The 23,109-nt window shown below is 46.7% G+C and overlaps 1 long non-coding RNA gene across 5 annotated transcripts; it reads right to left on the reverse strand.

Moving 5' to 3' along the window:
- Positions 1-2: 2 nt before the first annotated feature.
- On the reverse strand, positions 3-15,602 carry LOC110364507 (uncharacterized). 5 transcript variants are annotated; one of them, XR_010467908.1, is made up of 10 exons: positions 14,786-15,600; positions 10,299-10,515; positions 9,773-9,895; positions 8,809-9,013; positions 6,251-7,205; positions 5,615-5,715; positions 3,842-3,988; positions 1,304-1,388; positions 727-924; positions 3-524 (listed from the first exon to the last, which is right to left on the reverse strand). It is a non-coding gene; the product is annotated as an uncharacterized LOC110364507 (long non-coding RNA). The 5 variants fall into 5 exon arrangements; XR_010467905.1 differs by having other exon boundaries at positions 5,615-6,502; positions 7,050-7,205; positions 14,786-15,599; XR_010467907.1 differs by having other exon boundaries at positions 4-524; positions 7,050-7,205; positions 14,786-15,591.
- Positions 15,603-23,109: the final 7,507 nt, after the last annotated feature.

Raw genomic sequence — 23,109 nt, forward strand, 5'->3', positions numbered from 1 at the left:
TAGATAGAGATGAGATGATGATAGAGATAGAGATGAGATGATGATAGATGATAGAGATAGAGATGAGATGATGATAGATGATAGAGATAGAGATGAGATGATGATAGATGATAGAGATAGAGATGAGATGATGATAGATGAGATGATAGAGATAGAGATGAGATGATGATAGATGAGATGATAGAGATAGAGAGGAGATAGAGATAGAGAGGAGATAGAGATAGAGAGGAGATAGAGATAGAGAGGAGATAGAGATAGAGAGGAGATAGAGATAGAGAGGAGATAGAGATAGAGATAGAGATGATAGAGATAGAGAGGAGATAGAGATAGAGATGATAGAGATTTTTTTATATATATATTATATATATATATAAAATATATACATACATGCTCTGGTGTTTTCAGAGTCCGGGGGGATGCAGGAGCATCACACCAAGTGGTTCTTGATGCTGCTTCCACCTCGAAACCTGCAGGAATCAGACTTACCCCATGTTGGCAGCAAACTGAGGAGCTTGTTCTGCTTTCTGTGCAGGTAAACAGCAGAGGGAAAAATAAACACACAGACACACACCCCAAGCCAAAAAAACCCCCCCAAAAAACCCCCACATGCACCAAGAAATAAAAACAAAACATCCACACACAAACCAAGAAATCCTGCAAACAAACAGAACACAACACCGCACACCAAAACAACAACAAAATAGTTCCCAGCAGCCAAGGACCAGCCTGGTTTTGTGGAGCACGGGGCTGCACAGCTCCTGCCGCTTCTTTCTGCTGCGGACACAAGGGTTTCAGTTGCTTTGCGCTTTATTTGCTCCATTATCTTGTCACTGAGCTCGGGAAGCAGCGATGGTCGGTGTGCGGTTCCAGGTGCATCACAAACTGGGCTGCGAGGGCTCACGGGAGACTCTGTGCAGCTGATCTCTGCAGAGAGAAACAGAATTAAGAACATTTCTGTGCTCACACAGTGCTGCAGCAACATCAAATGAAGCTTCAGCTGCAGTTGCTCACTGACCCCTGCACCGGCTCACAGGTGGACATGGAGCAGCTGCCAGGATGAAATTATCATCACACTGGGGAGAGAAACACTTGTTCTGGTACATTCTCCCCAAAACCTTTTGCAAACCCCAGTTCCTCTCTGTACAACTCCAGGACTGTGCAGTTCATCCCACCAGTTCCCAACCTGTCTGGGCACAGACAGAGAAAACCAGCTCACCCCAGGGTATCAAAGCTTGTCATTTGGCTCCATGGCACACAGGGAGATGTTTGGTCACCTGCTGAGCAAGATGCAAAATTGACTCACCCTCTGTTGCCCCCCCATGCAGCGCTGGACATCTGGGCTGAGCAAGAGCACAGGAGGTGCTTTTCCAAACACAAGTGCAAATCCTCTGCAAGAAAAAGCAAAAGAGCAGCATGTTCAGACAGGTTTTGTGTCCCCAAACGCAGCATCACCTACACAGTGAGGTGGGTGTAACTGGGATCTCATTCTCTGCAAGGTCTGCACTCACTTCTGCTCTGAACAACCTCTCGGTGAAGCTGTGATGAATTAAAGATTATTGAGAACCAAGAGCCCAACCAAGATCCACACAGCACCTGGTGAGATAGAAACACCCCAGAACTGTCCCACTAAAACTCCACTTTGCCCCAAGGCTAATCCAGTACAGCAAGACTCATCAGAAACCTCAGGCCCTACAGAAACCAGCCCTCCATAAGGTTTAAAAATAAATGCAATAAATGTATTTTTAAAAGCCCCAGGTCTCCCAGCTCCAACCCCACTAGAGGTCTCTCTCAGCCAAGGCACCAGGGCTCCTGAAGCATCACCAAGAAGGTCCAGGGAAGTGGAGAAGGTCCAGGTCTGCAAGCCAGAGCCAAGAGGAGAAAGGAAGAACGAGTGGGCAGGGAAGGGAAACAAGTGTAGGATGGAGAACCACAGCTCCCAGCAGCTGGACTCGCCTGCAAGGTGCCTAAATGAGGGACTTTGGGGGGAAAAAAACAGCTCTGAATCAGCCTGGAAAGTCCCAGCCCTCAGGTTAAGGGTCCAAGTCTAAGAGTTTGATGGCCAGCAGCCCAGTTGATAGTTTTTTTCCCCCCAGTAGTTCCCAAACTGTTCCCCCTCTTCCAACCTCAGCACTCAGAGGTGTCAGAGGAAACAGTTTTCCCCTTGTTTCACATGAAAATAAACCAAATATCATGCTCCAAATTCTGTGTTTCATTTTGATACGGTGCATTCTGATACCATGGGATTTAGGCAAAATAAACCCAGTCCTAGTTGGTTTCAGAGCTGGTAGGGATGAAACGCTGCTGAACTGGGACGGGACACAGTGACAGACACAGAGAAGTGGCAGCACAAGGGGCTGGAAGGGGTGGAGCAGAGTCAGACTTGTCCCCAGGCACGCAAAGTACAAGACGGTTTGACATTTGCATCTGATCGCACCAGTTGTCTTAGAAACTGTGAGAAAAAAAAAGTGATGGGGGAACCCAAAGCAATCGCAGAGGGGAACCTCTCAACCAAGGGAGCCAGCGGGGTCAGGAGGATTTCACGCTGCCAGGGGCTATGGGGATGGATCCGAGGGGACAAGGGGGTGGAAATGCTGCATCCCCTGCAAGTGACCCCAGGGCAGCGCATCCCAAATGGGAACAGATGACTTGGAGGATGAAAACCACCGGGAAAGCAAGCCAGGGCTCCGGGAGGGGCGACAGCTGATGAATCAAGGGAAAACATCCCACACGGTTGCTCGGAAAACCTCCTCGCACGGCGTGGCCGGGGCAGCCCAGCTGCGCCCATGGACACCTGCGGATCTGGGATCTGCTGCCACGTCCTGGACCATCCCGCTCCACAATTACAAGCTCTGAAAAAAGTTCTCAGATAAAAAAGCAGCCAATGTCCCTCACAAACCAGAAGACTCAGGTTCTTGCCTCATTGCTCCAAACCACTTTAGGGCTTGCAAAAGCAAGAAAGCAGCAAGTTATCTTCAGCCTTCAAATAGCCACTTGTGTTATTGCTTTACAGTCACGTCTGTGCCAGCAGGGAGCATCGCTTCACGTGCCACTGTCTGCCTGCTGATTTGTTTCCCACACGTATTCTCCATGGGGAGATGATCAGGGGAAAAAGATATATAAATTAAATCCTGCACAGCAGCCAAGATTCTAAGTGGACTGTCTCTGTAACATCCTTCAACAACAATGAGCTCAGCCCACTGGGCAGACTTTCTACCTCAGTTACTCAGACTCTTATCAGGGCTTAAGGCTCAGCCTAAGTGCTGGATGTCTCAGCTGTGCTTGATCTGCCCAGGTTGGGGAGCGAAGGATTTGATGGAAAAAACAGCAGGAAAGCTGCAGGGGAGCAGGTTCTCAGCAGCTGCCAACCAAAGCACCTGCGCAGTGAACCAGAGCTTGCGCCTAATCCAACGCTTCCCTCCCAGGGCTCACAGCGGGGGACAAGAACAGCAGCAGCTTTTATAATTCAGGGGCATCCTGTCACCCAGAGAGAACACAAGATGCTTCGGCTAAGCTGGGTCTTACTGTCACCTCGTTTATGTCCAGCTGTCAGATGGTTCAGCTACTCTCAGATAGTGGCTCTGGTTTCCTCTAAAGAGTCTCTTGCTACACACCGATGACCCTCAGATGAAGATACATTACAAACTTGTTTCCAAGCAGATGAAACTGGATGGAGCCCTGTGACCCGCACGCAATCCAGCAGGGAGGTTCTTTCACACAAAGAACACATCTATTTTTTCCCCTTAGCAAGAACACCCCAAGGCAGCGTTGCCCCTTAGAGCAGCAGCGTCCTGGTATCGAGTTCCTTGGCACAGGTAACATCTTGCCCACCTGCTGCACTTACAGTAAGAGGATGACAAGGGTCTGGAGGAACACGCGGAGCTTCCCGAGGAGATCGGCACAGAGGGTTGTCCTGGAGACGCAGTAAGCACCGAGCTGCCAGATGACCGGGGCCAGGAGGGTGATCTCAGCCCCGCGTTATCAGACGTTCCTGGAGGAAAGATTGAGTCCGTGTGAGGATGGGGTGAATCAGGCCACGCGGAAGGTGGTTCTTATGTCACTATTAGTCATGTTCTTTGGCGTTGCCGTCCCAGCATGGCCACAGTGCTCAGCAGAACTGAGCTAACTCAGCTAATGGGACCGGTGAGCGGCACAGGACAACAACGTGAGCACAGACCCACCAACCACCCTCTATTTCCCATAAAACAGATTCCCAACTCAACAAAAAACTAAGCTTCCCATTGCATGAAATACTACACCACCACAGACCTCTTGACCACTACCAGCTTTCCACCCTGCACTAAATATCTCTGCAGTTATCAGATGGACCATTGCTTCTAGTTTTCTCCCTTGCACAGCCTCATTTTAAACCTTTATTTCCCCCTCCTTGTTTGACAGTGTACCCAAAGCCTGATCCTGCTCATCTTTCATGGAAAGCGGCTTTATCCCATCATAACCGATCTATTTAGCAGGCGATACTTTAAGAGTTACTTCAGCATTACAGTCAAGCTATTGGTTACGCAGCGTTGGCAGTGCAGACAGGGTGAGGAAAGAAAGCGATCCATGGGAAAATCCTCAGCTTGTTCAGGAAAAAAATGTAAAAATAAAGCTTCTTAACTAAGTGCTAGGCACAAGAAAAGCCTAAAGTAAAACCAGCAGTGGCCACATGTTTGTTTTGCCATTTAGTTTAAGTTTTCAGGGGTGAAAACACCAGTATGCCTATATTCTCTAGATGAAAACCTCCAAACCCTCTTATAAAGAACCACAGTTCTTGGTGCTCATGCTACCTACACCAAAGCTTGGCAGTGTTCGAGATGAATGTCACCATAACATTCTCCTTTCTATTCAGGACATGCAAAGTGACCCAGAAGGAGTTAACCAGTACTCAAATAATTGGATGAGTATTAACCCGCTGTAGCTTTGTGCTGCCCACTCTTCCAGTCCGAGGCTGGAATCGAGGAGGGGAACGGAGCAGGTGGGGGGTTAGGAAAACATCTCTCATGGTGAGCAATCTGCCAGGATCCCAAGGGAAACGGTGAAAACCCTGCGGCTTGAGTCACTGAAAACTGGACCCTGCACAGGAAAATCCAGTGAGGGAACAAACCTGCCCCCAGAGCGGGGAAAAAAATGGAGAAGTTGGATGATCTCAGATCTTTCCCATCTCTGGTTTTTGTGATTCCAGAGATGTGCAGAGGCGATCGTTAACACAGAGCAGAAGAGGTAAGGCAGATGATTAACGGTTACTCAAACAACAGTATTTGGGCCCTGGATTGCTCAGACCAGGCTCAGCTTGAGAAGAGCAGTAGCTTATAGTGAGAGGAGAAACATCAGCGTCCACAGGAAAACCCAGAGCCAGGACAACACGAGTTTACAGCAGCCACCTTAGTGAATTTTAATCTTGCCTGGTTAAATCTGAAGTTCAAATGTTTGAGACAGAAGTTATCTGACAAAGAATTTAGTGAAAGCACAACGTTTATGTGTTTTCAGACAAATTCTTCCAGTTACCGAGTCCAAGGCTACAGAGCAACTAATATTCAAGGGAAGAAGCCCAGTAACACTGAATAAGACACAGCTGGTTTTGTTTTTTGAAAGCCACACGCTTCAGAAACAGACTTACCTGCCATGAGCTGGATCAAGGAAGAAAACACCAGGAAAAGCTCATTCCTTGATTAATATCAACTTCTTGTGCTTGCTTTCGGAGATGACGGCTGCTGATACCTGGAATGGAAGATGCCGGACCAGACAGATCATTAGTTTCCAGCAAATCCCAGCAAGGACAAGATAACACACAGTTCACCCATCAGAGACCTGCGCTGTCTCCCCCAATACTATAGCAGATACAAGCTGGTTTAGACACCAAATCAAGACACCTTTAAAAGCAATGTCATGGGGATCCACTTCACATTTGTTCTGTTACAAGATGTTTTATAGGGGCCACATGTTCCACAGAACAACTACAGCCATGGTCACAGGCTGGCGCAGAGGCAGGGAAGGAGCAGAGAGGTCCTATGTTTCATGTCAGATGCATTCCTGCAGGCAAGCTGCCATTCAAAGAACAAGAGAAATTAAGGGCTGGATGGAGGCACCAATTTGGGAGAGAACAGCTAAAAAGTGCTAAAAAGGAAACGACCAGCCTGCAGATACCAAAACACTCATCCTCTGGACAGTGGAATTATTCTGGACAACGCAAAGGACTGTGGATATTTCCTAGAAGTCATGGGACGAGAGGAACAGGAAAATTTCAGCTGCCTACCCGGGACCGCTCCCAGGAGGGACGTTCAGCTGAATCTCTTCTTCCAGGGAAGGGACAGAGTGTTCTCCCTGCAACCAGCTTATCGCCCCACAACAGCACATGGGAATATAGGAACAGCCCCACCATGGCCAAGAGCACGGAGGAGATTAACTCATCCCCTCCTCTGCGCGCTTGTTCCTATAGATTGAGCCACTCGGAATATTTATTCCTCTGTTTCCTTCTCCAAGACAGGACAATACTTCAGAACCACCTCTGTGGTGAGAAAAGACACGAGTTGTTACCATTACAGCAGATGACTTCATACAGACATGCAGGTTTCACCCCAGCAAGCGTGTTTCACAGAGATGATACTTCCTTACTTGGGGAATAGCTCCCAGGAGCTTCAAGCATCAGTCTCTCTCTAATTACCGCATTTCACCCAAAGCAAACACAGCTCACATAGCGAGGGCTGCCAGGGCTGCTCATCCCTCCCTCGCCGAGCACTAAGGGTTCACGGGTAGGCAGAAGGAAAGCTGAGCACATGTCCTGGCCCAAAAGGTTGGCATCAGTGTTCCTAAGTTTGGATTTGGAGCTGGACTGCCACAAAACTCCAAGAAGCTCAGGATACGGCCTGTGTCACGTCTGTACACGTGCCCAGGCCTGAGCCAACTGCAAGTCCTGTGGCTGCATTAACTCAGCGTTAAGTCAGCGCTAAAGGATCCCACCTCTGCACTGAGTTCACCACCGCTACAGGGTGCCACTTCAGACCTGGTTCACATCCAAATGCCTCCGAATGCAGACAAAATGAACACGCACCTACCTGCAAAATACTGTGCAGAGGCGCCCAGAAGGAAACTGGCCAGTTCAAAGTAAAGTCAGGCTCTCCAGGGACACCGTCTCTGTCTCCCAAAGGCTGGTTCTTCAATATCCTGGAGCAGGCTACCAAGAGCTCAACAAACCACAAGCAGCAAGTTACCTGAATTCACAGGAGACACAAGAAAAACTCAGGTTTGCTAAGGCTCTGTGTCTGACCCAGAACACCATTGGAATGAGTAAAGTGCCTGACACCATAGTTATTATCCCACAAAACACTCAGAGACACCTCTAACTGATTTACTGCCTCTTTCGCAAAAATGTCGAGAGAGGTTTAGGATGTTTCCCAAACCTTCCCACCAGACCTCATCTCTGCTCGCAGGCATGGGTGGTGCTGAGCATTGCTGCTGCTGGGAAGAACTGTTCAAACACACTTTGAACAGGATCCACAAAGAAGAGGTTTGTGTTTCCTGAATGGAAATGAAACCCCTTTATATAGGGCTAGATTGGAGATTCAATGGCCAAACTGTTCCCTTCAGACCTTATTTTCTTTGGACCTCCAGGATACCCCACACGAGACATCTGGCACAGAGCTTACAGGACACAGTTTGCTTTGGCACCAGCCACGGTTTGGAGCTCTCGGTGTTTAAATAGGATTTTATGAATTGAACAGTCTTGCTCTCTTCTGTAATGCCTCAAATTAAGGTTTCCACATGTGCCTTTAATAGAGATTCACTAAGACACTTATTGCATGTTAAATAAACATCACTCAGTGAAATAGAACACCCTCACTGAGGATTAACAAACATACAACTCACTCAGGCTGCTGCAGCTGTTAAACCTCAAATACAACTTCAATGTCATAATCAGTCACTTTATTAAGATAATAATTGCCCTATTGATACTAATGAAACAACTAATGTCTTCACACTCCTGCAACACTGTCCACTGATAACCCCTAAAGGTTGGTTAGCAGGAGAGCCAGGAGTCCCTCGCTGTCTGCTACGCCAAATAAGCTTCCAGACAGAAGTTAGAGAAGTGTGATCTATTTTTTTGGAAAATAAAAGGGGACGTGCACAGAAAAAACACCCACCACACAAAAAAACCCCACCAGCATCTTCCTGAAAAACTATGGCCCCCACTAGGACCTTGTTTAGAGGGTTGGGGCAGCCCACCAGTCTGCTCTGAGGTACTCAAGCTACCCAGGAGGTAGAACAGAAATGGAGGAGGATGATGTGCAGCCTTCACCTCCCAAGCTGAGCTCTTCCTCCCGCAGTAGTCAGGCCCAGACTCCATTGCCCGGCTTGTCCAGGCTGACCTTCCATCATGAGATGGACCAGATGTTCCTGAACCAAGGGGCTGAGCAGCATCCTCAGTCTCTGAGGCCAAAGATGTCGTAACACTTGGCTGCCCACGCAGAGAGATTCCCCTGCCCCTCATTCCCAGATTTTTGGTAATGATTATTACTTGAAAAAGTTTAAAGAAAGCAAAAGTGAATTCCTTGCAACCTCGTCATTTTAATGGGAAGAATATTCCCTAAATGGTAAACGTAATTGAGCTCATCTCAAAACAGGCAGGGAGGAGCAAGTCATCGCTCGCCATGTGATAGTAACCTTTATTGTAGCTCAGGGATTCAACTATTAGCACAGACAAGCTCCCATTTATTAGGCTATAAAATAGCACATTGCTGAGCCCTATAATGGCCTGCAGATATTGATTAATTGTTAAACTATCTCCGCAATGTACTTTGTTAAAAGGGAAATGACCTCACGGTTCCTTTGGGACTCTTCACCTTCCTCCTGCTCCAAGAATTTCTCCAGCACGGCTTGCTGCAGTCCCTGCCATCCCCTTGCTGCGTGGGACTCAAACGAGCCCTTTTTCAGACTTCATTCTGTAAAGCAAACCCAGCTTGAAAAAAACTCCAAACAGGCTCCTTGTTAATCTGTTCACCTCTCACTCAGGCTTCTTCTGCTGACATTTAAAACAAAAAATGAAGAAAAAAAGGGGGAAAAGTCAGTTTCAAGCCAAAGGCCCACAAAGAATCACCCCCATGGTTCATTTTTAACTAGACAGGCTGTGGTTTGAACACGTGAGGTTCAGAAAGGACCCCCTTGCTTTCTAAACTCCTTCTCAGAGAGGAGCCAAGGTGCGGCTGGATCCAGACTTAGCCTCAGACTTGGTCTACAGGATTATATATGTGCAACCAATCCTTAATGTGACTTAGCAAAGGTTTTAGCAACCTCAAGAGGTGTCCCTACTCAAGGCTGACAGAATCCTTGCCACAACACATCCTTGGTAAATAACTAATAACATGCTAAACTTCATTATGTGTCTCCCCAAACCCACTTTAAGCCCACCAATTCAGTAAAGAGATAAGGGCACCAAAGGCTCTTGAGATACCCAAGCGCATGTGTGTGTTAAACACCAGTTTACCAAAATGTGCACATTTGAAATTCCAGGTGCCATCTCAACAAGAAACACCGAATCCTGCTCCAAACCCAAGGCTCCAGGGAAGACATTTGGCAAGCCCAGGAAGGGGAGGCCGGTAACCATGACAACTGCTCATTTCTCAGTATCAGACAACAAAAATCACTCCTGAAGACACAGGCCCCGCGACCACCGCTTCCATTTCCCTGTCCTGGGAGGGCTCTCCATGAGTTGTGCCACACACAGGACTAAAATGCAGTAAAAGAGGCTCCCCTTTAATGGAAAAAAGCCCAATAACCTTACCTTCTCTCAGCACACACAGCGGAAGCTGCCAAATTTCATCCTTCTGGGTCACAATCTTCCCCATTTCAAAACCAATAAGGACAGATGCCAGGCAGTCACTTCCGAGCATTTGGCTTCAAAAGGCTGAGAAAAAAAAGCAAATGGGAAAATCAGAGGAAAATTAACAACATGGATGCTAAGAGACAGACAAAAAATTGAAATCCACCATTTTGTAGCATAGCTTCATTCATCTAGAACAGCAGAAACAATTCTGAAACATGCGACTTAATTCTCATTGTTATTCACCATACATATCAGGTGAGCAGCTTTCATCTCCACTGAGCAGCCACATCACTGATTTTTATCATCTGTGCACGGTGCATAAAATTAGGAATAAAATTAAAACTGTTCAGACCTCAACACCAACGCAATTGTGGTGCAGGTAAAAGGCCCCGAACCAAGTGGCATCCTCACCCTCCCAGGCATCTTAAACAGTTCACACAGAAGTAATTTCCAACCAAAATGATTCTATGATTTGAAGTTCTACCTCTTGCCTTTTGCTGCCTTTATGTCAGCTGCATCTTACAGCACTCAGGGCACCTTTTGATCGTGTTGTCCTCCCAGTGTGTTCAGCTGGATACAAAGCAGAGAGCTGCTCCAGAAAAAGCTTCAGTTCTTCAAGTTCTTAAATAGCTACTCACTTTCCACCTTGGTTCTCCTGCATTTTGATCTCCTGGATCTGATACAGAAGAATTTCAGCCAACCTGAAAAACAAAACAACATAGAATCCTGTTGGAGCTCCTCTCCTTCAAGCTTCCCCTTCCCCAGGAAGCACCCCAGAAGCTCCCCAAGCAGAGGGCAAAGCCAGACAGCTCTCCCCCCATCACACAGCACGGTGTTTGTGTTGAGCCTAATTGGCAGATTTGAGCCAAGCTGCACCTGGCCCATCACAGACACACCACCGCAACACCCACTGGCCAAGCAGCATCCCCATGTGCTGGCTCCCTGCTGACCAGTTAACCTGTCAAACTGGGAGTCACGCAGACAGTGTTTAGCGCCTGGTTTTGTGGCTGTCACACCACTTCTAATGCCAGGATTAAACATCTGCTCTGGGGGGACCTTTGGGTGGCCGTGGACAAGGACATGCACCCTTCCTGTGTTAATTCAAAAGCTGGTGCAGGGCAGGTTCTCAGCCCTGGATGTGCTCCTGCCTTCCCATAAAACTGTCTCAGAGGGCAGCGGTCGCTTATTCAGATAGGACAAGCCTAGATTTTCCGAGTTAAGGGTTCATCATCCTCAAGCACCTGCTTTCCTGGCCTGTGTTCATCACGAGGCGCTGCGTGCAATGCACAAAGCCCCAAGAGAAACTCCGTGCCATAAAGAGAGCCAGGACTGTTTCAGATGTCAGCGTCTACAGCTGCTGTGTTGATTTTTTGAGGGAACAAATGTGCTTAGTGAAGCAGAGAGGTTAACATAACCCTGTCACTGCTCAGCGCTACAAAAAGCATTAAGGTTCAAGGAGTGAGTACAGAGATCAGCAGCGAGCACACAAAAACCTTATTTGGAAATGTGCTGATTTAAACACACAAAAGAGGAGGAATGGAAACGAAATGCGCAGAATTTCAAAACTGACATCAAATGAGCTCTGCAGAATGAGCATTTAATTAAATCATATTACAGACTCCTTTTCCAGAAAAAAAAATGGCTAGAGGCTTAAAGCTGAAAGTTGTTCCTCTCACAAGGAGACGAAGAGGCTGGGGATTGAATTTTGAGTTTAATTTTGACAGGTATCACCTTTAGGGGCTTTATATCTGGAGAGCAGATGCACACGTGTTGGGAAATGGGGAGGGACTAGGAAGAAAATATGGCAGGGACAGGAGCAGTGAAAGGTAATCAGGGTCTATAACTCCACGCTGTATTTCAAGCCTGTGGCTGCAAGTTTCTTTATTTCCAAAATACTTCTTAGCCAGCTTTGCCAGGTGCTTCGCAACAGGGAAGAAGGTGCTATGTGAACACAGGGTGTTAATATTGCCCGGGAAACCTTCAGTTGTTGAAATGAAAATAAATGCAGAAAATAAAATTTTAAAGGATCCCACAACAAAAAAAAAAAAATCAGGAAAAAACTGGACTGGACTAACTAAGGAAATGAATTCCCCTAATTACCACAAGATGCTCCCCAAGTCTGACGGTATCTCTTGGAGCAGATGTGTTCAAATAATATTTCCTCAGCTTCCAGCCTGCGTGGGCAGATTCCAGCACCAACCACTAATGCTAAAAAGTACCTAATGAGCACCGACGTTAAGGAACTGCCTTGGCTTTTGGTGTCTGCATTCTTCCCATCCTCCAGGCCAAGCTGCAAACATTTTCTTGGTGTTATTCACATCAGAAAGTGCTTTATTAAAAAAAAAAATAAAAAAAACAATAAACCACTAAAATCTGCATCCATGAAAGCAATTGCTAGAAAGGAAGGACTGGAGTCCTTGAAGTTCTTTACACAGCGTGAGTGCAAAGGGGCAGGTTTGAGGTTTTTCTCACAGTGACAGCAAGCTCTGCCTGCTGTGCTCAGAAGCTCCTGCAGACGTTATTTAGGGATGAAGAATTATACACACTCACACATGCACCCCAAGTGGGTTTCGCTCACTAATCTCCCTCACGACGAGGTGTCTTTGAAACGCTGCACGGCGATGGAGGTTCTCAGAGGGATATCTTTGCAGATCAACAGGCAGGTTTGCTCCCCTTGCTGCCTGCAAAGGGACTGTCCGAAGAAATCAGAGATCTTGTTCAGATCAAATATTCTGAATTCTGCCATCTGTTGCCTCCTGTCTACCACTGGTATTACATAGCGGCTCTACAAATGTCTAAGTGGAGATGATTATAACAACTTGTAAAGGATGACTTCTCTTTTCCACTTTCTTCTCCCCTCTCCCCATTCTGATGTTCAGAACAAGCTCGCTCTCCTTCTCTTCTCAGTAATCCACATTCATGCTCAGAAAGCAACTGCTTTAATTAGACAATGATTGCTTTAAGCAGAAAAGAATGCACTGGAATGAGGGGACTCTGGGAAACTTTGCCTTTAGCCTGTGGGAGCCACCTGACTTCTTATCAGCACGATGCTGTGTGCAGCTCCACGAGGACAGAGATAGGATTGCTTCTTGGAAGAGCTGGAAATTAAGAAATGCTCCTTGAAACCTGGCCAGTTAATCCTTCAAAGGGTGCGGGACGGGTCCCTACAGCCCTACGCCGACAGCAGGTATCTCCCCTGCTTGTTCCGGGCTCTAGTTTCGGAATCCAAAATCTCGTCCTCCTCAGGGCCCCCCTCTCTACCCCCACTCTCCATCCTCATTTCTGAACGAGCTCCAAGGTTGATTTCCTGCGTGTTTGAATAGGACCAGCTTGACACAGCCTGTCTTGGGATGAAATCACCAACTTGGCTTGCCTTCTGTCTGAAAAACAAATCCTTCTGCAGGGCTTTCATCTAGAAAAAGGACAAGGATTCTGAAACACAGGCAGGCCTCTGCCAAGTTCCTGTGAACTGCTGCCTGAGTACAGCTTATGTTTGCTGTGTATTCAGCTTGGCTTTAATAAAGATTACCTAGCTGAGATTTTATGCTACAAATAAGCAATGAACCTCCTCCTGTTTGCTCCTGTAGTAGATCAAAATAAGGAAGTGCAAACACAGGTAAGTGAGATCCAGAGGGCTGGCAGGGAGGAGCTGTTTTCAAGGAGGGATGGGAAACCACGCATGGGGAAATCTTGCACGCCGCTGTGGTTCCTGTGCTGGGTTTGGGACTGGGTTGCTTCTACAACAGCCTTCCAATTTGACAAGTAATTGCTGGGCTGTTCTAGCTAGGGATGGTAGGTAAATTTGCGTCCTAAATGAGTGAGATGCCAAAATTTTAATGTACCTATTGCACTTGGTTTGACCGTAATGCTTGAAAAAGTAGCCCAAGGCCCATCTCTGCCCTTCCCCAACCTCTCTAATTTTCTTTCCCAGAACAGAAAACAGAGTTTCTGTGCCCACACTGCAGTGGAGATGGGTAGTACTATCCCCTCTTCCCAGCAAAGTGCTGGAGCAGAGGTTCTGTACCTGCTCTGCAGGAGCTTGCGCTGGTTTTTACAAACACTTCTCATCAGAGAGCTGGGGTCCGAAAGCCACCATATGGTTATCATTGGTACCGGAGAAGCATGTGGCCAGGACATGTGTAACTCACATTTTCCTCTGGACCACACTCAGCCTCCACTTGTTTATTGTGGGGGATGGACTGGAAAAATCATTGACTCACCATCAGGAGCAAACATTTAAAATCTTGAATTCAAAACGTCTCTTTTTTTATATTTTTTTTTTCTAACAAAGCTTTTCTGTTGGTGCTGAGGAAGGGGAACAAGTATTGAGTGGGGAAGTTTTTGATCCGCACACTGTGGCTCTAGCCAATGTCACGTTTGTACTCTGGCCTTGCTTCACTCCGTACCTGGTTGAACCTTACAGAAAACAAAGAGCCACACTGCCTCTATTCCTCAAGCCATGTGTGGTTTAGGTATTGCCACACTTAGAAATGCCTCCATCAGAAATGAAACTCAGATGGGAGCCCTGTATCTCAAACTACACATCCAACAGCTAGAATATGATGTCGCAGACAGACCACAACTGCAGTCTGCAAATGGCATGTGGTGCTAAAGTGCAGCGTACTGTGAGAAAAGGGGATTGAAGGTGCAATTTGGTGCATTTCAGGTACCACACACAGCTCTGCTAAGTGTTTATTGGCAACTTTGCACATGTCATTTTGCAGCTTTGTGTCTCAGGTTATGTATATTAATGGGTCAAAGTCTGCAATGCATGTGTCTTGTATGATCTTGTATGATCTACAGGAAAAGAAGAAAATCAGCCTGTAGAAAAATCAAAGGCATAAAATGGCTGTGGGCAAAATGACCTCAAAATTGGGCAACGCTACCCACTGCCCTGTTCCACCGCTGAATCCAACAGCTGCACTTGTGTCTGGTTCAGTGAGGCTGGCTCAAACGCATTCGTCTACTCACAAAGCTCCTGCAGATCTAAGGAGGCTCTGCTGGGTCTAAGATCTGAGCCAAGCTTAAGCCTGGATTCTGTTGCATCCAGCTCCATTTGCCACGACGGATTCTGCCAAGCTCGCCTGAGCACGGGAAAGGCTTCCACTTCTAATTCTCAGCTCTGCTCTCCTGCCTCTTTCTGTTCTTCCTCTCTCGTTCTGCTGCCGGAAAACACATGAACAATGGAGATTAGCCAGAGCTCAAAGGCCTTTCAAGTGTTTTCCAAAAAGCACAAAACCTCTGCCTCTATTCCTTGCTGGCGTCACACGAAACCAATTCTCCCCCCACCCCACACACTCTCCCGGACGTCTGAGAACAGTGAGTGCCTCACATAACTGAAGGGGGTTCCTGTCCTCAAATCTAACAAGCAATGAGATGACTGAACATCTGGAAGGAACAGTTGCTTCTCATATCCCCGGACAGCACATTTCAGTGTGTACTTTATGCCACCCAGGGCTGCCTGCCCACGATGAAAGGGAATATGGGCTCCTTGGCGCCCATCAGCCATGAGTCAGAGAGCTGTTGGTTCACCCATATGTAGATGCGCAGTTGGTGTTTCACTGCAAAGAGACTGAACAGCACAGTTCACCTGGTGATCTCAAAACACACAGCAAAGATAGGCAGGTATTCACAGCACACATGGGTAGGATAGATCCAGGAATAACTGGGTGCAAGCTGCTGGCTGAAGATGGTGCAAAATCGGCAGGTTAGGCCCAGCTGCCCCATGGTCTCGTTCTTTAGCAAATCTCTCTCAGCTCACAACAGGGTGCAGAGGAGAACTGACTTGCTGGTTCATCCTGTGGAGTCTGCAATCAGAAGGAGTACTACACATTTGAACATCAATAACAGCAACCGAACCCACAACCACTGACTGCAAAAGAGCTAAAACCACTACTGGAGCAGGAGCTTCTCGTCTCCTGTTGCAGATCAAGAACAAAATACACCTGTCCTTGAGCCGCGACATCTGAGCACCCTGCTCAGGTATCACATTTTCTCTGCCTAGCACCCAAGAAAGTGGGAGCAGCTCACTTTATTTTCCAGAAAGTGAGTGGCAGCACAGACCCACTGAGGCTGCCAAGCCAAGGTTTTACAGGAAGGACACTCTGAAGGCTGATCTTGCAGTATTTTCACTGCCCAACCCTTTGCAGTCTCACCTTTGGAGACAATGAGTGAGATCGTACCTGCTGGGTGAGAACAGGGTGCTGAGAAGTCCCACCTACCAGCACCGGGAAAGGGAGATGTGGATGTTGCAAGTCCTGTAGCTCTAGTCTGCGCTCAGCTAAGCCAAGTCCCAGAAGTCCAACCTTGTGGAAGTTTATAGTTTAAATCCACAAGGTATTAATCTAGTTCAGTCACTTCCAACGTGGTCACCAAGCTGCCAAGTAGCAGCATTGGGAGTTACGCTGAAATAATCCCAGCCCGAGCTTCTTGTGGCATCATAAATTGCCTGTGTCGTCAGTCAGCAGAAACCTGAGATGAAATTCTTTCCTTCACAGTTAATTATTTCCAAGCCTTCGCAGCCTTGGTAGAACTGATGAAAGGTGCCGAACTGACAGCCCTGGAGAAACAGGCTTTCCATTTGTCTGCAGAGGTGGGCAGAAGTGAGCCAGCAGTGAGAACGTCAACCTGGTCTGCAAACCTTGTGCTTGAGCTGGACTATTCTTCTTTCCTACGAGTCCACACTAAGCCGCTCTGCTTGCATGCCCCTGTAGAACCGCAGCCTCGGAATAATGCAACTTATTTGCAGGGCCAAACCCAATGTGGATTTTAGCCCGTACGTCTGACAGCTCTCCTAGGGTGAAGCAGCCTCCTCCAGACCCGTTGCTGACGTTTATCATGGCCAGGTGCAAATCATCTTGTGCCGGCCCAGCGCCATGAGACCAGCATGTTTTTTAAGAATTTCACCCTCCTACCAGACAGTGTTTTTCAATATTTTGCATTAAATCTTCTGCTGTATTTGATTAGCCCACAGCAGCTGTTTTCCACTCTCACAACAAACCATAAATCTATAAGCTTATGTGTGAGAGCCTGTCTGTGCCCGAGAATGCTTGTGTCTGAGCAACCGGGTGGCTGCACAGCTGCGTATGAGCTGATACCTCAATATAGGCTCGAGTGAGATAGAGCAAATCAATAAACCCTCATATACCATCACCAGTGTTAGCCCATGTACGTGCATGTGCCTCTAGGAAGGAAGGAGAGTTTCAGCACAAGCATATACAACGCATGAGCATGAGATTATCAAAGCACAGGTAAGAAAGAATTATGAAGCCCTGATGCAACCGTTCTGATGCACAAAAACATGAGCCTGTGTGCAATCAGGTTTGCGACTGTGTCTACTCAGTCAAGAACTGCTTGTTGTGAAGCCAAGATCTCCCGTGCCATGGCTGATTCAGATAAGGAGAGCAAATGGCTGAAAGAGAAAAGGGAGGGGAAACTGCTACATACATTTAAAAAAAAGGCGTCATTCAAAGACTATAAAAGGCAAAAGTTTGGATGAAGGAGAAGAGAAAGGGTTGCCAAGACACTACAAAAAAAAAAAGAAGGAGCAAGCTGCTGCCAGGTCTTGGCACGTGTGCTTTTACTTGTATAAATCAGTCACTCTAGACCTATGGTAGTTCTTGCTGACAAGCTGTCAAGCTCCTTGGCTGGGGGAACAGGGCATGTGCTTTACATGCACTTACAGAATAGTAAACTGTTATTAAAAGTGGGGAAAAAAACCCAGTCTGATTTACTTGTGGTTTTGCCTGCTCGGCTGTATTATCACAGAAGAAATTCACTTGTGCACAGAGTAGTCTGGGTGCACGGAAAACTCCAGGCCATCCTCCCTGTGGAAGCACTTGACCTCTGAAGGGGATGAGCAGAAACAAAACCTCTCCCAGAACAGAAAACATAAACTGGAGAAACAGGCTAAAGCCACAGAAATGCTGTGCAGGCTTCAAACGGCCCAAAGCACCGTGGGACGTGGTTCATCTGCGCCTGGAACCGGACGGACACCTGTGAACATCTCAGTCTGGTTCAGGAGATCGGAAAAGCACCTCTAGGCAGGCTTAGGTCAGGGTTGGGATTGGGTCCATCGCTACGTAAAAACCAGACGCGTTAACTGGGACCAGAGCGGAGAAACGGCAGATCAGCCCTGGGCTGCTGGGACCGGTGGGCCGCAAAAGATATGAAGGATAGATGCTCAGCCTAGGGGAGGAAAGGAGAATTAAAAGCAGAAAAGCCAAAAGAAGGATTCAGAGAGATGTTACAGGAAGCGAATAAACAGATAATTGTCTGAGGAAAATCTGACCAGACTAGTTCTCTCTTTCCAGTTCAGCACAGTCTCATCACTGCCTGCCCACATTACAGAGATCCATCCTGTTTTATCGCTTAGCCAGCTGCACAAATGCACACACGTATACGGACACAGGCACGTATATGGACACAGGCACGCACCAGTCAGGACAATGCGCCCGTGTTGCCCCAGCGAAACATCACGTCGGGTCTCATCCGGACTCCCATCTGAACCTGCCAGCCTTTCCAAGACAGACGCCTGAATTTCTACTCTATCCAACAGAAAATGCTTGGAGCAGTAATACAGCAACCCCGGTGTCAGTCCACGCACCAGGTTTTTAGGAAACTTACTGGAATAAAAAGTGAAACCCAACAAAGATATAAAATTTTATCGTGCCGTTTGCAGCAACACTTCCAAAACTAGCGTTGCCTGGAACGCAGAGTGCTGATCCAAGAACCACACACACGCTGAGCATCCTTGTTGGAAGGGACTGAGCTTTTCTGTATGTTTTTTACTGTATTCTTCAGTTTATGGGGTGTAACCCCATACCTCTGCTGTAACCTGTTCTGATTAGTCCCCAGGGCTGGTTTGTCCTTGACAGCACATTCATCCCACTCATTCTGAGTTTTAATGCTTATTTATTGCAGTCACGTTCGGAGGAAAATGCGTATAAGATAAAAACAGAACTATTTTAAAAACCAACTGTCTGCTAACACCACAAAACCCAACAGCTACTGCAGTCTAAATCTCAGCCCAGACCAAGAGCTCATTTGAGCACGCAAGCAGACGAAATTCCATTAATAATCCTACCACTAATTCACAGGGAGTACGAGTACTTCAGGACACGGACTGCGAACACAATGGAAAAAAAATCGAGAAAATGAGATGTTTGTGTGGATTTGCAATGCAAGGCTGTAGCCAAATCAATCACCCAGGGTTTCCCAACCACAGCTCCTGGCCCCAGCTGATGGAGTTCAAGACATGACCAGAACGGCGTGGAGGATGCTCTGTAATGGCTTAAGCTGCCAAGGTCTTGGAGGGGATGGCGGGGAGAAGGTCAGACTTGTGCAAGACTCGGTGTGTTAAAGTAGGTCACTGATCCAACCCATCCATTTAGGGTTACGCGCCTTCCCGATGACTTCAGCATCTAACTGTCCTGACAACACCGGCGAGGAAGTGCTGCTGCCAAAACGTGAAGGGATCTAGGGCAAACCTCAGCCCCGAGCAGGAAGCCGCAGTAACACCCAGGCGCCTAAATCACCTTCCAAACAAAACTGAACCAGGATCTGAAGTTCATGTAAGCAAACCAAATCGGCAGCAAGCACCTTCACAACAACAGTGACGTCCTTGGGTGGTCTCTGTGGTTACACAGCAGTTGCATCCAACATATTCGACTATTCTACGTGTTACTGAGGATCGCCGTCTGCCTTTCATTTTATTTGCCTATATGGCAAATCCAGCGACAGACCCTGGCCCAAACGGTTGGTTGTGCTCAATGGACATCATCACAAAAAAAACACAGGCTCTTTTTGAACAATAACAGCAAACCAAAACATCAATTACAAATACCTCAGTTGTTCAGTACTTAGTTATCTCAGGTCATTTCCTTTGCTCTTCTTTTAAAGGTGTGGCTGTGAACAAGGCATGAGGCACAGGGGATTAAAGGAAGAGGGAGTAAGAGGTTAATTGGATTCTATATGGAGAGGGATTTAGGTTGGCTGAATTTCTTCAGTCAGCAGCACATAGTGGAACATGTCACTTGTAATTGAGCTAATGAAACACCTCTGGAGATAAAAAAACACGAGCTAAATTCAGACTTGGCTTAGAGACTTGAAGTTCATTCACCACAAGGTTACGCAGAGATGTGACTGCTTTGTTTAAGGACAGTGGGCTGGAAAGGTAACAGCAGAACTGGTTTTACTTTTGCAAAATCTGCTTTTTCTCACTCAAGGCTGCTGGACCTAGGGGTAATTAAGCAGATTGTTTTGTTATGGACACTATTCCAATATGCTAACACAATTTACTAAGTCCAGCCTCTCTCCTGCTCTAATGATATTATAGTTGTTTTCTATAGATAGAATAAAGATGGCAAGCTGCTATGTTCCAGCACAGTTTTTTACAGGGAGAACTAAGGGTTTGTTTCCTTGTCTTCAAAGCCGTAACAAAACCCCCTCTGCCCCAAAGCCAAATTACCAAACATGACTTGAATGCAAGTAAGGGAGAGCTGGCTTCCTGAGGCTGCCAAAGGGCTACGCCAGAGTCCTGCAGGGATCTGCATCCCCTCTGTGAAAAATGTTAATGATCTAAAACTACCGTGTGTTCCGAATCAAGAAGAAAACCTTTAATAGCAAGGCATGTCATGGAAAAAAAAAATCTGAGAGGTTTTCAGGAGGAAATTTCAAAATCACAGAGGCATTTTGTCAAAAAAAGCCTGCTTTTGCAAAATGAACCACCAACTCAGATTGAAAGTTACTTTCTAAATTAAAAAGTTGTAGAGAAAAATAGTTTCCAATTTTGCAGGTTTTAGATTCTTGCTTTGGGGATAATTACAATAATCCAGTAATTTTCTTTCCAAGACACTTTTAGAAAACCAGAACTCCATGTCTTCATTCCCCCCATCTCCCTTCAGGAGTTCAGGAATAAAGTTAGCTTTAATGAGAAAAGAGGACGCACTTGACATCCTTGATTTAAAAAAACCCTACAGTAATGAATTTTATGCAGTTGCATAAAAATTATTATGGGCATGAGGATCTTTAAGCGCACTAGAACACTTCTGTGCAATCTCACAAGAAACCCTGAAATGATGTGGCTGTACGCTGTGTAAGACAAAGCCATAATTGCACACAGCATCACATAAAACACTGAGTAATTGCACGAGGAGACAGAGTGTGGACTTACGCCTAAAAGATTGAGATGGCAAGGAGATCCAGGAGGTTGTGTTTTTATATCCTAGTAAGAAAGATGTTTGTTCAGCAGGAATTGCCTCTTCCTCTTTGATTCTTCCTGCTGTGGTTTGATTTTTCCCTCTTGCAGCTGAGGTTTGATTCTTCCTTCTCTGGCTTTAGGGAAGAAGACAGATAAGTAGCTGCCTGGTCTAGTAGGAGATATCTAGAAAATGGAATGTCTCAGGTTAATTAAAGGATCAAAATAGCACTGAAGGAGAGGAAAACGTGCTGTGATATGTCAAACTGTGCCGTTAGGCTCTCTGTCTCTCCCAACATCCAGTGCAGAGTCTCTGTGTTGGACAGCAAACCAAAAAACCCCACAACCAGGCTTTTTAGGAACACAGGTCCTGCAAACCCACTTTGAGATGGGAATTCAAGCTGCAGGCTTTCTGGCACCATCACCAGCAATAGAGACAAGCACGCATCATGCCCAGTGACTGCTCTGCAGCTGATGCAGTGAATTTGCACCAATGGCAGCCGACGGGGAAAAGGCACCTCTGACACCAGGGTTCAGCTAACAGTGCAGCTGCCAGTTCTCCAAAGGAAGGAATCCAGCTCCCTCCCCCAAAGCTGTATTGCTCCTACAATGCTGAGACAAAGAGGGGCAAAACCAGTAGCTATAAAGCTACTTAAGACATCAGACAGCAAAAAGGATCATCTCCATGGAACAGCTTTGTTGTACCAAGAGCTCTATAGCCGCCTTTTTGACGAGAGCCATACTTTAAAGGCAATCTGTCCTGGATTACAAACTACGTAATATTCGAGGAGCCAAGAGCTTGCTATTCCACATTAAGTGCTATTAATTGTTCTGGTTATCATGTTGTGCAGTTTGACCTCACCTACCGATTTCCACCCACTCCTGCTGCAAAAACATCCATCACTTTTTAAAGGGTTACACAAAGCTACAGGGAAAGGTTCTGGTTTGTGTTAGCTCGATTGCTATAGACTTTAATAAAGCACCCATCACAGCTGCCTAGCCACACTATAGATCAAACTCCTATAATTCTTTTCATGTCTCCAGAGGGGAAGGCTAAGCAAAATGTAAAATTTAACCTCCCAGGGCTTTATTTCTGGCTTGGAGAGAAGTCAGAGGCCAGGCGAGCTTTCGCTTTTTCCTTGCTCCCTTAGAATCCACAGCAACACAAGGAAGGAGGAAGAGCACGGACAATGAGATGGCTGCACAAACCATGCTGTTCGTCACCTAACAGCGCACCAAGGACAATACACAACACTAGATTATTTGCCCAGGAAGGACAAGTGTAAAGAAGCGGTCTTTGGAAATGCAACAAGTGGCCTTTGGAAACGCGATATTCCGCAGGCTTTCTTTGGCACTTCTCTCACTGAACCTGTTGCGCACAGGGCAGTGAATTCCCCAGATGACTCACACTAGCACACATGTCAGTGGGATGTGTAGCAAACCCGTCTTGCGTAGGAGCCTCCAAAATCTGCTTTCTTCTCTCCCGGTGGATGCGACAAGCTGGAGGCTCCTCTGCCTCCTACCACCCAGGCCAGAAAAGGTGACGAGGAACAAAGAAAAAACAGATTTCATTCCTGTTCCCCATCTCTTTCTGGGTGCGTTATTCCCTGAATTGAGAGGAGAAATCCTGTCTGTGATAAGAGATTCACCCTGGCATTGTTTTACACACCTACCTCACAACAGCAAATTAATTCCAGGAGGTTAGCTCATGTCTGCACAAATCCATTAACGGTACCAAACAGTAATTGCATCCTACCTCTGTCAGACAGATCGCAGAAAAGGAGCTGAGCACAACTCCTGTACGATGCAGACAGGACTCAGGCTTTGCTAGTACAGCCAGCTAGACTAAGAATTTCCTCGTGTTTTCTTTGTGTGAACTCAAGCACTAGCAAATGTAAGGAAGCATTCCGCTCTGAGATACCAGATGCTGCCCATGCAACGCAGCCTCGTCACCTTCAGTTCCACTCCAAAACATCTGAACGCCTGCCAGACAGCAAGCGGAGGAAATACTGTGCACACACAAACACATACAGGGGCCTTCTCATCTCATGGCGTCAATCGGTGACACTGGAATCACAATACCCAACGATACAATGTG

This window comes from Columba livia, chromosome 24, assembly GCF_036013475.1.
Source record: "Columba livia isolate bColLiv1 breed racing homer chromosome 24, bColLiv1.pat.W.v2, whole genome shotgun sequence".
Taxonomy (NCBI): domain Eukaryota; kingdom Metazoa; phylum Chordata; class Aves; order Columbiformes; family Columbidae; genus Columba; species Columba livia.